The 8260-nt window shown below is 49.6% G+C and overlaps 1 protein-coding gene across 1 annotated transcript in view; it reads right to left on the bottom strand.

Moving 5' to 3' along the window:
- Positions 1–8260, bottom strand: part of LOC308156350 (ER degradation-enhancing alpha-mannosidase-like protein 3) — a gene marked incomplete at its 3' end in the record, with an annotated part of 61334 nt that overhangs the window by 637 nt on the left and 52437 nt on the right. The gene's annotated exons all lie outside the window — the stretch shown is intronic.

Genomic DNA, 8260 nt, shown 5'->3' with positions numbered 1-8260 from the left:
TCATTCATTCATTCATTTTAACCTAACCGCTAACCCCTAACCCTAACCCTAACCCACAAGTTTATTATTGAACGTGTACTGTGTCTAAATTGCACAAAATGACCACCAAGACATACAGTAGGCCTACAGAGATTCCGGGTTTTACAGTATGATTACTTGAGAACATAGGGCCTAATTTTGATGGGGAAAATAAATCTTTAAAAATATAAAAAACATGGGAAAATAGGGATGACCCTCTTAGTATTGTGTAATGCAGGTTGTATCAGCATTAGCTAGGTCTTAGTAACGTGCTAATTAGCATTAGCTAGTTCTTAGTAATGTGTACTGTTGGTTGTATCAGCATTAGCTAGGTCTTAGCTAGGTCTTTAGTATCGTATTAGCATTAGCTACAGTTCATCAATGATTAAGTGGTTGTTGTTCTCTCCAGAAGGCGGCCCATCTGCCCGTGGTGGTAAGGTCTGGGATATGATGTGGCAGCACTTTCCCTCAGTGCTTTGTTACTTTCACCCCCCCCCCCGCCCCCCGCCATCCCTCTCTTTTAGTGTGATCCACAGCAGGTGTCTGTGGGGGCGGGTCGAGCCATCTGTACTTTGCTCCAAGTGTGCCACTGTAACTTGTCAGTGAGAGCTGCTGTCCTGCCCCACTGTGTGACACGACACCAGAGACACCCAGAGAGAGAGAGGAGAGAGAGGAGAGAGAGGAGAGAGAGAGGAGAGAGAGGAGAGAGAGGAGAGAGAGAGAGAGAGAGAGAGAGAGAGAGGAGAGAGAGAGAGGAGAGAGAGGAGGTAGCCTACAGAGTGTGTGGGAATGTTTAACAGGGAGCAGATGCCATACAATTGAAAGGCAACCTTGGTGTGTGTGTGTGTGTGTGTGTGTGTGTGTGTGTGTGTGTGTGTGTGTATATATATATATATATATATATATATATATACACTATATATATGTATTTATTTTAGTCTGAGGGACAGTGTATGAAGTAAGCATGTCAGGGAAAATGGATGAGGTATGTGTGTGTGTGTGTGTGTGTGTGTGTGTGTGTGTGTGTGTGTGTGTGTCACTCTGACTAAACACACACCTCTTCCTGCATAGGAGAGCAGGTTTTGGCACCAGCTTGATAATTACCCATAACCCCGTGAGAGGTGACAAACAAACACCAAACAAGTAAACACACAAACACCAGTGAGTCAGACAGACGTGGCCTCTCCTGTTACAAGACACTTACAAGACATTTACAGCTCATCTCCAACCAACACCCCCCCGCCCCCTACACCCCTACACCCCCTCCCCTCCAACCCAGCCTCCCCCTACACCCCTACACCCCCTCCCCTCCAACCCAGCTACCCCCCCCCCCCACTCCACCCAACCACCACCCCACCCCCCACTCCACCCAACCACCACCCCACCCCCCACCCAGCTACACCGTCCCCCCCTCCTCCAACCTCTCCAAGGGGAGGGAGGGAGGGGAGGGGAGGGGAGGAGGAGGGAGAGGGAGGGAGGGAGGGAGGGAGAGGGAGGGAGGGAGGGGAGGGGAGGGAGGGAGGGGAGGGAGGGAGGGAGGGGAGGGGAGGGAGGAGGGGGGGATGGAGGGAGGGCGAGCCGGAGGGTGTGTTTGTGTTGGAAGAGAGCTGGAAGCTCTTCACAAGTGAGAACAACAAACGAACGTCACGAGCTCCAAACTTAAACCTCTCCCTCGTGATCTTGTCTGACATGTTCCTTCCTTCCCCCCTGGACCGCCCCCGGTCTCTTGAATTATGTTAATGAAGAAAAGAAAAAACAGTTTAGGCTTTTCGATTTGTATACCCCAGTTGAAAACGAGATTATTTGAACATTGCGTAACACCCATTTCAATAATGTTTACTGAAAAAAATAATATTTTTTACTTATGAAAACTATTCACTATCATTCCCTTCTATAATTCAGATGAAATCATTTGGTGTGGTGAACCAATAATAAAGGAACAAATGCAGAGAACAAGGTAGCTAAAGACATTTCACCAGAAATGTCAACATAATTTAGATTATGAGACATACATGTGGGCTAGTTTTCAGGCCTTACAGGCGGGTTTTGAGTGGCCATTGGGCTGCACATTTTAGCTATAGCCTACCTGGCAACCCTAGATATGACCAAAACACCAGGGCCCAGTTGTTCAAAACGTTTAATCTGGCTCAGAAAGATCCTGATTCTTTTTCGCTATCCAGGATCAGATCCATCTGGCTGGTTTTGAGCCTCATAGGGGGAAATCAGCCAGCTCCATCTGATCCTGGATAGCGAAAAAGAATCAGGAACATTATCATGAACATCTGATCCTGATTAAAAGTTTTGAACAGCACAGAACCCTGGCTTCAATGGAGGATCTCACTATCTTTCTGAGGGGAGCTTGGTTGTCATGCTGTGTCGTAACTGACAGTAGCTTCCTCGTACCAAACCACAATGAAAGAATGCAGCTCGGCAATGATATTGTGTTACTCTTTAATACCAGACATCAGAGTCAGCATCCTTACTGGAACTTCTCTCACGGGTGATTATGACATAATAATGGCCTCACATCCTAAAGCAACGCATGCTCCTATATTATTCTGACCAAGCTGTCCAAGGCTCTAGCGATCTCAAAGGATCACGATAAGGTCCTCTGTGGCTCAGTTGGTAGAGCATAGTGCTAACAACACTTAGGTCGTGGGTTCGATTACTGCTGGGGACCATATATACGGAAATGTATGCTGCAATCACTGCGATGTAGGTCGCTTTGGATAAAAGTGTCAGTATTTTTGCTTCTTCATGTTCATTCGGAGGGTCTCCAGCTCCCCCTTGTGGCAACAATTAGCGGTGCGACCAGCCGTGACCTGTGGGCTGAGGGGCCGATGAGTGACTCTGCCCATTACTCCCCCCCCCTCCCCCCCCGGGGTGGACCATTGGTCCATTGCCCCTTTTGCACAGCCCTGCACCCCTAGGGGTTAGAGGCCAGACAGCAATCGGAAGGTTGCTGGTTCGATCCCCACTCCAGGAGGAAGCCGGAGGTGAGCTGGTGACTGGAGGGTGGCTGGCATCACATCTAAGGTATCCTACAACTGCTGCCGTTGTGCCCTTGAGCAAGACACGTAACCCCTAACTGCTCCAGGGGGCGCCGAAGATGGCTGACTCTGTGGCCAGAGCCTGAGTGTGACTGTATACTGCATCCTGTCACACTGAATGGAGTGCACTCACTGGTCGGATGGGACACGGTCTGAGTGCTCTAGTAGAAGAAGAAGAAGAAGAAGAAGAAGAAGGAGAAGAAGAAGGAGAAGAAGAAGGAGAAGAAGAAGAAGAAGAAGGAGAAGAAGAAGGAGAAGAAGAAGGAGAAGAAGAAGAAGAAGAAGAAGGAGAAGAAGAAGAAGAAGAAGAAGGAGAAGAAGAAGAAGAAGGAGAAGAAGAAGAAGAAGAAGAAGAAGAAGAAGAAGGAGAAGAAGAAGAAGAAGAAGAAGAAGAAGGAGAAGGAGAAGAAGAAGAAGAAGAAGAAGAAGAAGGAGAAGGAGAAGGAGAAGAAGAAGGAGAAGAAGAAGGAGAAGAAGAAGAAGTATGCCATCTCTTCGTCTTGGACACATAAGAGTCCTGACTGAGACGACATTCTGGCAAAAAAAACACCTCACCCTAACTTTCTCAACATTGACACCGGCTCAGTGACAACTAACCCCTTCAGGTCATTATAAAATGTGTTCATTTCACAGAGAAAAAATCACACGTCTCAATTTGGCCACAGTCGACTACAACTCCCATCTGTTCCCAACCTTTTTAGTTTCTTCAGCCTGGGGAGACAACCTCAGCTGTCTCATGATGTCACAGCTACACCCCCGCTGGCCCTTAATGGCCTGTCAAGAGCCGTGTTAGCGTTAGCCTCCGTTAGCCAGGGGACTCATTAGGTCTGGATAACCCCCCCCGCCCCCCCGGCCCCCCACCTCCCTGAGTGTCCCCCCGGGTCCCTCCTCACCTTTAATTAGCCCCCAGACCTGACCCCAGACCTGACCCTGGAGTCTGAACACAGAACTTAACCTTCTGATGGGCCGCCGCCTCTGACCTACACGAGAACTCATTATATAACTGTCTCACACACACATGCATGCACACACAGACACACGAGCACACGCACACAAAAACATGCTCACGCACGAGCACAGGTGCATAGACTGACGCATGCACGCACACACACACACAGACAGACACACACACACACACGCACACACACGCACACACACACACACACACACACACACACACACACACACACACACACACAGCTTCTGTACAGTACACACACCTTCCCTTCCCTGTCCTGTCCTGTTTGCTATCCCTATTAGCCTGGCCTGGGAATGTTTACCGATGGGAGGAAACGCCTTATGTCAAACACGGGCTTGTCTTCCTCAGACGAGTATCACTCACCTGGCTAACCTCACCTGGCTAACCTCACCTGGCTAACCTCACCTAGCTAACCTCACCTGGCTAACCTCACCTAGCTAACCTCACCTACAGTAGCTAACCTCACCTGGCTAACTTCACCTAGCTAACCTCACCTACAGTAGCTAACCTCACCTGGCTAACCTCACCTGGCTAACCTCACCTGGCTAACCTCACCTGGCTAACCTCACCTGGCTAACCTCACCTACAGTAGCTAACCTCACCTGGCTAACCTCACCTGGCTAACCTCACCTGGCTAACCTCACCTGGCTAACCTCACCTGGCTAAACTCACCTAGCTAACCTCACCTAGCTAACCTCACCTGGCTAACCTCACCTAGCTAAGCTCACCTGGCTAACCTCACCTAGCTAACCTCACCTGGCTAACCTCACCTAGCTAACCTCACCTGGCTAACCTCACCTAGCTAAGCTCACCTGGATAACCTCACCTAGCTAACCTCACCTGGCTAACCTCACCTGGCTAACCTCACCTGGCTAACCTCACCTGGCTAACCTCACCTGGCTAAACTCACCTGGCTAACCTCACCTGGCTAACCTCACCTGGCTAACCTCACCTGGCTAACCTCACCTAGCTAAGCTCACCTGGATAAACTCACCTAGCTAAACTCACCTAGCTAACCTCACCTGGCTAACCTCACCTGGCTAACCTCACCTGGCTAACCTCACCTAGCTAACCTCACCTGGCTAATCTCACCTGGCTAAACCTACCTGGCTAAGCTCACCTAGATAAACTCACCTGGCTAAACTCACCTGGCTAAACTCACCTGGCTAACCTCACCTGGCTAACCTCACCTAGCTAAACTCACCTGGCTAACCTCACCTGGCTACTGCTCTTTATGACCTCCCCCACGTACCAACACCCTGAACAGCAGCATCCTCAGCCATAGCTCCTAGCACACACACACCCACGCACACACACGCACACACACACACACACACACACACACACACACACACACACACACACAGACACACACACACACACACACACACACACACACACACACACACTTCCCGGCTAAGTTTAGCAGCAGCCATTGTTCGCTGGATGAGAATAGGCACAGACCATTTTAGCGTAGTGCTTAATCATCCTCCAGATCCATGAGCAGCACAGTGACCCACACTGCTGCCCTCAGGACACACAGGAAGCCCCTCTCCTCCTCCTCCTCCTCCTCTTCCTTCTCCTCCTCCTCCTCCTCCTTCTCCTCCTCCTCCTCTTCCTCCTCCTCCTACTTTTCCTTCTCCTCCTCCTCTTCCTCCTCCTCCTACTTTTCCTTCTCCTCCTCCTCTTCCTCCTCCTCCTCCTCTTCCTTCTCCTCCTCCTCCTCCTCCTTCTCCTCCTCCTCCTCTTCCTCCTCCTCCTTCTCCTCCTCCTTCTCCTCCTCCTCCTCCTCTTCCACCTCCTTCTCCTCCTCCTCTTCCTCCTCCTCCTCTTCCTCCTCCTCCTCCTCTGTTCTCCTCCTTCTCTTCCTCCTCCTCCTCTTCCTCCTATCTTGCCCCCCCACTCCTCCTCTATATCCTTTCTTTCTTTCTTTTTCTTGACCCCCCCTCTCTGCTTGTGTGTGTGTGTGTGTGTGTGTGTGTGTGTATGTGTGTGTGTGTGTGTGTGTCTGTGTGTGTGTGTGTGTGTCTGTGTGTGTGTGTGTATGTGTGTGTGTGTGTGTGTGTCTGTGTGTGTGTGTGTGTGTGTGTGTGTGTGTGTGTGTGTGTCTGTGTGAGTGTGTGTGTGTGTGTCTGTGAGTGTGTGTGTGTTATGTGTTATGTGTGTGTGTGTGTGTGTGTGTGTGTGTGTGTGTATTGTGTGGACTCATATGGGTCCGCTGTCCTCTCATGCGTGGTGCAGGACATCCCGGCTGGCAGATTGAATTATGCATCTGGTTCTGCTCCAATACACACACACACACACACACACACACACACAGACACACACACACACACAGACACACACACACACACACACACACACACACACACACAGACACACACACACACACACACACACACAGACACACACACACACACAGACACAGACACAGACACACACACACACACAGACACACACACACACACACACACACACACACACACACACAGACCCTTCTCTGCCCCTGGTTAATCTCTATGGGCTTCTCTGTCCATGGCAAACACACACACACACACACACACACACACACTCACACACACACACATACACACACACACACACACACACACACACACAGACCCTTTTCTGTCCGTGCCAAACAGCACACTCCACGCCTGGGTTTTCCTATTAAGATGACAGATAAGATAAAAAAGTCTAAAATTAAACATGACAAATGTTAATCAGATGAAACATCAGAGGGTCAGGCGTTAGTCTGGGCGGAGCATCTCCACGTGACGTCGCTACCGTAGGACACCGTGTCCAATCACGTGTGACGTAGAAATGAAGTTAACTTAACTTAAGTTAAATCACATTAACGCTTTTTACCACCGTGGCTTTTTCCAGTAGTTGTGATCTAAGTACACACACACACACAGACACACACACACACACACACACACACACATATATACATACACACACACACACACACACACACACAGAGAGACACACACAGACACAGACTCACACTCACACACACACACACACACACACACAGACACACACATATATACATACACACACACACACACACACACACACACACACACACACACACACACCACAGCGGTTTATGTAAGAAGGCTTAACCCAGCTCAGTGGTCTGCAGCAGTCATATCACACCACCTTAACACCAAGCTGGCCTTGACCACACACACACACACATACACAGAGAGAGACACAGACACACACACACACACACACGTACACGCACAGAGAGAGACACACACAGACACACAAACAGAGACACACACACACACACACACAGAGAGAGAGACACACACACACACACACACACACACAGACACACACACACACACACACACACACACACACACACACAGAGACACACACAGACACAGACTCACACTCACACACACACACAAACACACACACACACACACACACACACACACACAGAGAGAGACACACACAGACACAGACTCACACTCACACACACACACACAAACACACACACACACACACACACACACACACACACACAACGGTGACAATCTTCTGTGTGTTGAGAACATATCACTCCTCCCACACAACATCTCATCCATATTCCCACCCACAGTCCTGTAAGGGTCAGTGATTCTGCCATGGGACATTTCCCCTGGGAATAATCAAGCTCAATTAAGCTTTTTCCCTCTCCCCTCCTTTCTTCTCATCCCTCCATTCCTCTCTGCGTGAAGCCGTTCTGGCTCACAGGCCAAGCCTGTCCTCTGCTGCAGACCCAGCTGAATTATTAATCCTGGAGAGAGACAGAGAGAGAGAGAGAGAGAGAGAGAGAGAGCAAAAGAGAGAGACAGAGAGAGAGAGAGAGAAAGAGAGAGAGAGAAAGCGAGAGACAGAGAGAGAGAGAGAGAGAGAGGTGATAGAGAGGGAGAGAATAACCCTTCTCTGTCACCCTCTCTCTCTCTCTCTTCTCTCTCTCTCCCTCTTCTCTCTCTGTCTCTCTCTCTCTCTGTCTCTCTCTCTCTCTCTCTCTGTCTCTCTCTTCCTCTGTCTCCCTCTCTCTCTCTTCCTCTTCCTCTCTCTCTCTCTCTGTCTCTCCCTTCCTCTGTCTACTTCTCTCTCTCTCTCTCCCTCCCTCTCTCTCTCCCCCTGTTATTCAAATGTTTCTGTCTCTTTCGCAAAACACGTCAGGCCTTGTAAAAGCTTTGGC

This window comes from Nansenia antarctica (assembly GCF_963989245.1).
Source record: "Nansenia antarctica genome assembly, chromosome: 4".
NCBI lineage: Eukaryota > Metazoa > Chordata > Actinopteri > Argentiniformes > Microstomatidae > Nansenia > Nansenia antarctica.
Note: the sequence above shows the minus strand (reverse complement) of the source record. Positions and strands in the feature narration are given on the sequence as shown.